Source organism: Odontesthes bonariensis, chromosome 1 (genome assembly GCF_027942865.1).
Source record: "Odontesthes bonariensis isolate fOdoBon6 chromosome 1, fOdoBon6.hap1, whole genome shotgun sequence".
NCBI classification, from domain to species: Eukaryota; Metazoa; Chordata; class Actinopteri; order Atheriniformes; family Atherinopsidae; genus Odontesthes; species Odontesthes bonariensis.
Genome location: NC_134506.1, coordinates 46960 through 56783, shown reverse-complemented (window position 1 = coordinate 56783; position 9824 = coordinate 46960). Strand labels below are relative to the sequence as shown.

Here is a 9824-nt window from a genome sequence, read left to right as displayed (position 1 = left end):
TATCACTGTTAAACATAACAAAAATAGCTCTACTTGCATGGACAAAATTTCCTGAACAAATGTATACATAAATGTATTACTGTTATGCATATAAATGCTCTTAAAGTAAGATAAACCAGCTGGATACACAGGAACTGATACACTTCAGAGAACGACATTCAGCATTATTTTTACTCTCACTCTTTGACTGTCATGAGCCACCGTACTGTGTACTCTCATCCAGTCAGAATGCACGGAGGTCTAGTTAACTTTCCCTTGGTTTCTGTATTGCACTCGCCAGTTATTGAAGACACGGATTAGATGCAGTTATGTACATTCTGTGTGATCATTGACTCATGTTGACAACAGACAACTTCTACAGTAGGGTTTGGAGAAGAAGGCTCAGTAATGGTAGCTATGTGCTTCCAAGAGCTTGCAATGCATTGGAGTGCACATAGACTTGGCTAATGATGCCAACACGGTCTTCAAGTTAGTGCAACTTGAAAGTTTGTAAAAAAGAATTAGGTTTCACAAAATTGACTGAGTGTCTCACAATTGTACTTAACTTTAAGCAAGTTAAGTTTATTTAAAGTTAAAAAAGCCCTAGACAAATCTACATCACTTCAGCAGATAGCATGTAGCATGTAGCACTGGTATATGCATGCTTCTGCAGTGCCAGCTACATTTCTAGCTATGGATAGAACTAGATAAATCCTTATGAATATTCATTTCACAGTCAGACTTTATTTTTTGTTAAGTTATTGTTTGCTAAGTTATTATTTACTATGTAGGCTTCCAGATTCATATATTATCACGTATCCTACTTTTGGGGTCGTGGGCAGTTCCACACACTCAGTTCCACACACTTCCACTAGGGGCGATGTAGAGTTATACACAGATTGGTGGGGGGGGTAGAGTCAGGACCACACACACACACAAAATATCTGAAAAAAACAAGTTTTGGGGACAATGGAGATTTTCAGACAGAAACCCATATTAGAGCATGCTGAATGCAACTGAAATGAAATCTAATTGGGGACCGTGGTTTTCGTCCCCAATGGCAATGGTGTCCCCAATCAACTGGTGTGTGAGCGGATGAAAATCCCCAATTTGGACTTAAGTAAGGACACACACACACACGTACACACACCGCATGTTATTGGGAGAGACTGTTGAGCCGCTGAGCAAGCCTCCGCCACACACACACACACACACACACACACACACACACACAGCCAACTGTTAAGGTCCCGATTAGCTTTGCCAGGGTTTCTGGATGTTAACTCTTGGTCTTGAAGAAGTTGCCTTTTTATGCTCTGGATATCTGCACAAGCATCATTGCTGACACTCGATCCCTCTGTATTCTTTCTAATGTTTTTCATTTAGAATATAAATATCTCTCAGATGCTCTGTCTCTGGTGCTCTCTCTATGGATCTCTTCTCTCTCTCTCTCTCTCTCTCTCTCTCTCTATGTTTTTTTTTTTTTCACTGAACAAAATGACATTGCTAAGTGTTCTGCGTTGGAATCGGAGAAGTTCTATTTGCATATTGGGCTTCGCTCTGCCTCTGGTGCGCTCTCTCTCTCTGTGTTTTTTTTTTTTTTTCACTGAAAAAAGTGACATTGCTAAGTGTTCTGCGTAGGACGTTGGAATCGGAGAAGTTCTATTTGCATATTGGGCTTCGCTCTGCCTCTGGTGCGCTCTCTCTCTCTCTCTCGCTCTCTGTTTTTTTTTTTTCACTGAAAAAAGTGACATTGCTAAGTGTTCTGCGTAGGACGTTGGAATCGGAGAAGTTCTATTTGCATATTGGGCTTCGCTCTGCCTCTGGTGCGCTCTCCCTCTCTCTCTCTCTCTCTCTCTCTCTCTCGCTATGTTCTGTAAAGTTAAGTGTTCTGTGTTGGAATGTTGGAAAGTTCAATTTGCATATTGGGGTCTCTGGCTTTCTCTGCCTCTGTCTCTGTCTGTCTGCGAATCTGTTTTTTTTTTTTTTCACTGAAAAAAATGACATTGCTAAGTGTTCTGCATTGGAAGTTGGAATCTGAAAAGTTCTATTTGCATATTGGGCTTCGCTCTGCCTCTGGTGCGCGCACTCTCTCTCTCTCTCCCTCTCTCTCTCCCTCTCTCCCTCTCTCTCTCTCTCTCTCTCTCTCTCTCTCTCTCTCTCTCTCTCTCTCTCTCTCTCTCTCTCTCAAAATGACCAGCCCTTTTCTGCAGCTCACCATAGACATTTTCTTGTGAAATTATCAAAGCTGTTGCTTGCTGTTGGCAAGTGTTTTGTATTTTTGAAACAATTATAAAAAAAAATAAATACAGCAGTTTGGTAGTCTGTTTGGTGAAGTCTGTTCATTGTTCATTCTATATATATATACATGATTTTGCTTTGCAAAAAAATCATGTATGTGCATGCATGCATGTATGCGTGTGTGTATATACATATATATTTATATACACACGCATACATGCATGCATGCACATACGTGATTTTTTTGCAAAGCAAAATCGTGTTATATACAAAACAATACCAGTAGATTTAAATGAAAAAAACATGTTTTTTACAAAGCAAAATCATGTTAAATACAAAACAATACCAGTAGATTTATATGAAAAAAAACATGTTTTTTGCAAAGCAAAATCATGTTAAATACATAACAATATGAAAAGAAGAAATTACAAAGTGCTTGTTAGCTAAAGTGGTTGCATGATTGTTATATATGTAGTTGCATATATATGTAGGCCTATGGAGCTATGGGACCAAAAAAAAAAAAAAAAAGCCCACATCCCTTAGATGTGTTCAAAACCCTGTGAGTAAGACCAGTGTTCAGATAACAGCTATTAGCCGGTGTCTAGACAGGAATCTTCCAGAGCAGTGTTAAACCAGACGAAAAACGCGTGGGTGGGGTGGGGGACTGGGCTTATAGAAAAACGGACAGGCTCATTAGGAGCTGTACATATTACAATGCATCCAGGAAGGACACGAGACCACGGATCAGTGGGATGCCAAGATCACCCCTTGGTCCACTGAGGGGATCAAACTGTGCATGGATCTGGTCCGCTACTGCACCTTCGACTGTAAAATCAATCCGAGGCACAGAGACCCTTTCTGGCCAGTCAAGTAAGCGAGCAACACCTGCTGGAATGTCATCAGGCAATGGTGCAGCAGCAGCAGGAGCAGGGACAGCAGCAGCAGCAGCAGGAGGAGGAGGAGCAGGGACAGCAGCAGCAGCAGGAGGAGGAGGAGGAGCAGGGACAGCAGCAGCAGCAGGAGGAGGAGGAGGAGCAGGGACAGCAGCAGCAGCAGGAGGAGGAGCAGGGACAGCGACAGCGACAGCAGCAGCAGCAGCAGCAGGAGGAGCAAGGCCAGGAGCAGCAGGATCTCCAAAGATTTCCTGCATGGCTGTCGATGCTCTTGATTGTTGCTGGAGGCATCCTCTCACAAAGAGCTGCCTGGGACTCAAATGTCTCTCCGTCCTCAGGCCGTGGTTGTTCCACTGGGACATGAAGAGTGTCAGGTCCCTGTTCAGCCTGGGAAGGTAAATGTAGTGTAGAGCCCAAATGTGCCCCTCATTGTCTGGGTCAACGATCCCTTCACCCTCCAGAAAGTGGAAGAGTGTGTGGTACACGTTTGAGACACCACGCCACAGGTCAGCCCAGAGCCTCTCGATCCGTTGATTGTGCACGCTGCGTCCTTGAATGGCACTGCCCCGTCTCAAACCCCTGAAAATGTTCATGAAGAGGCACACAGCATTGTTCTCCCCGCCTCTGTCTGTCCTGACTCGTGAAGGCACTCCATTACGAGCTACGGCGCCAACAAAACTGTCCAGCACGGTTGCACTGCGGTTGTTGTCCGATGCCCGAAGGAAAACAATGAGACGGCTGTAGCAATCTCTGATGTGCAGATCCGGAATGTGCAGTCGAACAACGAAGTGGTTCCCACGTCGGTTTCCCTCCCTCTCTTGATTTAGAAGACAGTACCAAGAAGATGTTTGAGACAACCATAGGATGTTCTGAACTTTATTCCCTGAGGTGGGGGCTGGTCTTTATCTCCTGGGGTTGGCCTATGCTAATTACAAAAATGCAACACCTCTGGTTAGCTGGGGTGGGGGAGGGGATGGGTAGCGCCCTTAACTGCCTGCTGGTCTAACTGTGGTCTTGCAATCTTCTGAGCTCCACTACCGATCCATGTGTCATTGTCTGTATATCATGTTTGTTGTATTTTGGCCTACATGTAACATAACCGTTCATGGCAGGTCATGACATTAAGTTTATTTTGATCCTTTATAAAAAGTAGGTTAATTAAGCCAGGGTTAACATGAAGACCCATTTAAGATGAATTTGACCCCAGTTTAAATTAATTTAGTAAATTAAGTTTTGCCCTACACTTCACTCAGTGGTTGACAGCCAACTTTGATGAAACTAAGTGTAATGTGGCGAAAACAATGAAATGGTCTTAACTCCCACATTTAAACCCTCTTGGAAGTTTATAGTCTCTGACAGTGGTGGACAAAGTAGAAGTAGGCCTACAAGTACTTTTGTGGTGTATTGTAGGCCTATGTATGATATTACATAGCTGTTACACAGTTTACTTCATTGTACTACCTACCTATTGAGATGGACTGTGTTATGACTGAAAAGCCATAAAAACCTAACAAGGACCCACCAAAAAAAATAAATACAACCTGTGCAGAATCAGCTTATCGTAAGACAAGCTACCTTTGTTGGAAAGATACAGCACTGGTCTCTGACTGTCATTTACAGTGTGCTTGTGTTGTCTGACAGTCTCTTAGTGTGCATGAACCTGTTATTCAATGGTGCTGCTGTTCTCATGTCTGTCTGGGATATGTTGTATTTGGATTGTCTGACTATCTATCTATCTGCCTATAAAGCCTTCTTGCCAGAGGTACGTAATGTGGAAAAGGGATCTATTTGACACACCAACCTTTTTCAAAAAATGTGTTTGAGAGAGAGAGAGAGAATCTACCATTAAAAACCTTAAAAAATCTACCGATTTGAGAAGCTTATAAGTCATCAAGGCCGTAGCTTACAGCTACCCCCTCTTTCCACTTTAGAAAAAAAAATCATTCTCAATTCCTTAAACTCTAGAGGACAAGTTTCTTTATTGTATAGCCTCTTTGTAAGTAAATCCTCAGCATCATCAGATAATATCCTTCAAGCTTGGAAAACAGACTTACAAGAGGATATCTCAGAGGAAGACTGGTCTGAAGCTTATACTGTAGCTCATTCACAAACCATAAATACAAATTCTAAATTATTACAATACAAATGGTTGAATAGACCAGTGGTTTTCAAAGTGGGGGCCCCATCGGGGGCCGCGAATGGGGTGCTAGGGGGCCCGCGGCAGGTTAGAAGAAAAAGTATAGCAAAAAATGATAATGTTTTATTAATTAATGTACACCAAAATAAACAAAAATAAACTTAACAATATTCCCATTATATTATAATAATCTTTTGCATCTCTGAATTCGGCCTTGGCTGGAATCTATCGGTATATGGGGGGCCTCGTCAAGGTAAAGTTTGGGAACCCCTGGAATAGACTATATATAATTCCAGCCAAGCTACATCAATTTAATCCCAATATTCCAGACACCTGTTTTAAATGTAAACATGACAAATGGTCTTTATTTCATTGTATGTGGAAGTGTCCACATTCCTTATCATTTTGGAAGAAAGTGTTAGAGGTTGCTAGCCAGATCATTGAGGAAGAGGTGCCCCTTAAGCCAAAACTATGCCTACTGCACATCTACCCGGAAGACTTTGCCCCCTCTAGTGATGTTCAACGTCTGTTGAATATTGAATATTGATATTGAATATAAGTTTTTTGGAGGCTAAGCGCTGTTTGGCCAGGGAGTGGAAGTCTGAAGCATCGTGTGTGTTGGGGCAATGGTTGAAGGGAATTTGTTTTTATTTTGCTTTGGAGAGAATTAGTTATACTATAAAGGGTGAAATTGGACAGGTTTTGGAGGATTTTGTACGTGTTTTATGATTTTCTTAAAAGTAATAATATTGAAGTAGAGGGCTGGGATACTGTGGGAATTTGAATGGTAATTTGTTTTGTTATACTCTAGTTTCCTTTTTTAATTATTGGGATTATGATGATTATTGTGTTTTTTGTTTTTGCTTTTTATTATTATTTATATTTTTTATTTTTACTATTATTATTATTTTTTGTGTATGTGCCATGGGTTTGGGGTGGTTGTGGGTTGTTTTGTAAAATAATACATTTTAAATAAAGAAATATTTGAAAAAAAAAATCTACAGATTTCTGAACGTAGGTCACACACCTTCTATCACTATTCTTAGGCTAAGTACCAGAGGTCCGTTTCACGTAGCAGGTTTAGTGAAAACTCTGAGTAGGTTAACCCTGAAATGAGGGAAACCCTGAGTTTTCCGTTTCACAAAGGGAGGTAACTCAACCCCGAGAAAGAGGGGTAACTCTAGCCTGTTTCACAAAGAGAGGTAACTTAACCTCACGGTCAGTTACCGGAGTAACAGACTCTCTGAACCTAACCTGGTCGGGACCAGGTTTTATTCAAGAAACCTCGAGTTTCTTTCTGTCTCCTCCCTCTTTCAGCCACACACGATATTTGATTTCCTCATTCATTCAGTCAGCAGAGCGAGTTTTGGCGTAGCAGGTAGTACTTAGTCGATTTATAATTAGGTACAGTAGGAGGCGACTTTTTCCACGAACATGGCATGTCCGTTTATGAACAATCCCGTGGATGAAGGTGCAGCGTTATTGCGCAGAGAATTGAATATTCGTCGGGAGATATTTATAAGACCACGCATTGATGTTTTGGCATATCCAGACAATTTTCTTTTTGAGCGGTATCGTTTCACATCACAGTCCATCATTTACATACACAACATAATCCGTCCTTACATTGGTAACATTACCAACCGCAGTCATGCACTCACCTCTCAGCAGATATTATGTGTTGCACTTCGTTTTTTTGCCAATGGAAGTTTTTTGTACAATGTCGGAGATGCTGAACACTTGAGCAAGGCAACTGTATGCACGGCAATCAGAAAAGTGTGCATCGCCCTGAAACGGCTTTTACCAATGTTTGTGGTTTTCCCTGGACATAAACCTGTCCAAGCCATCAAGGAGGAGTTCCACAGGATTGCAGGTGAATGATGTAGAGATCTGTTAAATTGTATTCTGTTAATGACATTGTGCTGCAACCTCAGACTGGGATTAGTAATTTTACTTTCTTTTAGGATTTCCCAGTGTGATTGGCTGCATAGATGGCACACACATCCCCATCAAGGCTCCCTCACAAAATGAAGCCGATTATGTGAACAGGAAGTCCATTCACAGCATAAATGTGCAGGTACATGTAGACTGACTACTGTTTCAAGATGTTAAAGACTGCATCAGAGTTCCAACATATCTCATTCTCTGCACTGTCAAGATCATATGTGATGCTGCATACATCATTTCGAATGTGGAGGCCAAGTGGCCTGGGTCTGTTCATGACTCAAGAATTTTTCGCGAGTCTAACCTGAGCAACAGACTACAACATGGTAAGCAGCCTAAAGATTTGCACAATATAATTCACTTGTCTCCCTCCTTTAATACACTCCAATGTATCCACTATGCATTACAGGAGAGTTTGATGGCCTTCTGCTGGGTGACAGAGGTTACCCGTGCCAACCGAGGCTGCTGACCCCTTACCCTGACCCTGAACCAGGCCCCCAACAAAACTTCAACCGGGCTCACTGCAGGACAAGAGCCCGGGTGGAGATGACCATAGGCCTGTTGAAAGCCCGTTTCCAGTGCCTACGTCACGTCAGGGTGACCCCTGAGAGGGCTTGTGATATAATTGTGGCATGTGTTGTTCTTCATAATATCGCCACTATTAGAGGAGAGCAACACCCTGCCCTACAAATTGAAGACGCTGATGATGACCCCATCCACCTGCCAGCTAACCAGGATGGCAGAGCAGTCAGAGACACCATATGCAATAATCACTTTAGGGTTTAAGTCACCATCATCACCACCATCATCACCACCATCACCACCATCATCATCATCACCATCACCACCACCACCACAGCAGCAGTCAAATAAAGAGAGAATACAAGTTTCATTTGGTCTTCTTTATTTCCTACAAATACAAGAGCTAGTTCAGTTAATGTTCCAATAGTTAACATAATTCACCTGTGACCATGCACCCACCTTTAACTTGTGCTCCAGTATTTCAATTTCCAGATCTGTCTTCCTCATCTGGCGGTCTAGGTAGAGCATTTCTTTATCGGTTTTTTGTATGTTTTTGAGCAGGTGAATTTTGTATAGCTCTTTTACCGGCAACTGGAAATACATAAGGACGACATTAAATTATACAGTTGCACATGCATTCCACAGAATGAATCTCTGGTGTTTACTGAACATCCATCTCACTGTGTCAATTTGTGCAATGGAAGTTGAGGGACCCTCCTGCTGCTGCTCAGCCATGCTCTGTTAAAAATAATAAAATTATGAGAATGTGTTAATACTTCAGTGTAGGCTAAAAGTCATATTCCACCAGAATGTTAAGAAATGGGAATGGGAAGAGAACTATCAGTATAATGAAGATGTTACCTCAATAGACCTTTCTGGATCCCCCTCAGTAAAGGCAGCAGACATAGTTTCCTCATCCTGTTCATCCCAGATGAGTGGTAGTTTTCAGTATACTTAAACTACTATATGGTAAAATCATTGGAGTATTGCTAACTTACAGGTACAAGATCTGTTGTGGCTTCAGGGGGCTCCACCAGGCGGAGAGCACCATCTGAATCTGTTGGGACAAAAGAAAAAGACAAATAAATATTTGTAGAAATAGGCTTAAAAATATATATCTATAGGCCCATTACATTTTATAAAGGTACTTGTGTCTTGGGGGGTGGACTCGGAGGATGAGCTTCCTCCAGGGATTCCCTCAGCCACTGGCCTTCCAAAGTTTTGGCTTAGAGCCAGCTCCTCTGCCTCCGTTAGAGGTGGAGGTGCTGGCCCACCACCCGTTTTACGGGCATCTGCCTTCTTTCTGTTGGCTGAGTAGAAGTCTGTGTTAGTTTAAATAGGCTTAATTATTTAACAGAACATGATATAGATGAGAAGACATTTATGTGTGTGAAAACAGCATTATGTTGGGGATAAAACAACTGCACAGTCAAATAGCCACTTAATATTTACTTTACAGTGTAAAACATGATCAAAATGAGGTAGCTCCATGCCAAGGTCTCACCTGTTTGAACAATGTTTTTATACTTCATCTTAAGCTGTTGCCAAGTGCGCTTCTCCCCCGCGGGATTGCACCTAAATGAAATAAATAATAAGCTACCATTCAAGCAGTTTTCCCTGTAATAATATTGCGATTGATTGCAAAGGAATACATTTAAACTTACGCATTGACGCGAGCAGCAATGTTCTCCCACGCCGCCTCCCTCTCCTTTGCTCCTGCAGCGGTGTTGCACTTCTTTTTAAAAACGTGTTCAAACTCGCCGTAAGAGCGCACTAAAATTTCCAATTCTATGTTTGTGAAATATGTAGCCCGCCTCTTCCCCGTTGCCATGGTGACTCGTCGAATCGGGGCTCCATTGATGCTGGCTTTTTAAAGTGGTGGTGCACGCGCTAAACTCAAGGTGAACTTACTCAGAGTTGATTAACCTCGCTCAAATCAGCGTTTCTGGAACCGAAAACTCAGGGTTTTCTATCTCAGAGTAGATCAACTCAGAGATCAGGAATAGACTCAGAGTTGGTTGAACCTGCTACGTGAAACGGACCCCAGGTGATTCAGTGGATCTTACATACAGCCCATTCAGACAGTATAAACAAAGCAACAATTGATT

The 9824-nt window shown here is 42.1% G+C and overlaps 1 long non-coding RNA gene across 1 annotated transcript; it reads right to left on the bottom strand.

The window, feature by feature from the left end:
- Positions 1 to 8415: 8415 nt before the first annotated feature.
- Positions 8416 to 8752, bottom strand: LOC142383991 (uncharacterized). Its single transcript, XR_012770011.1, has 3 exons — positions 8715 to 8752; positions 8578 to 8634; positions 8416 to 8454 (listed from the first exon to the last, which is right to left on the bottom strand). It is a non-coding gene; the product is annotated as an uncharacterized LOC142383991 (long non-coding RNA).
- Between the last annotated feature and the right edge of the window lie 1072 nt (positions 8753 to 9824).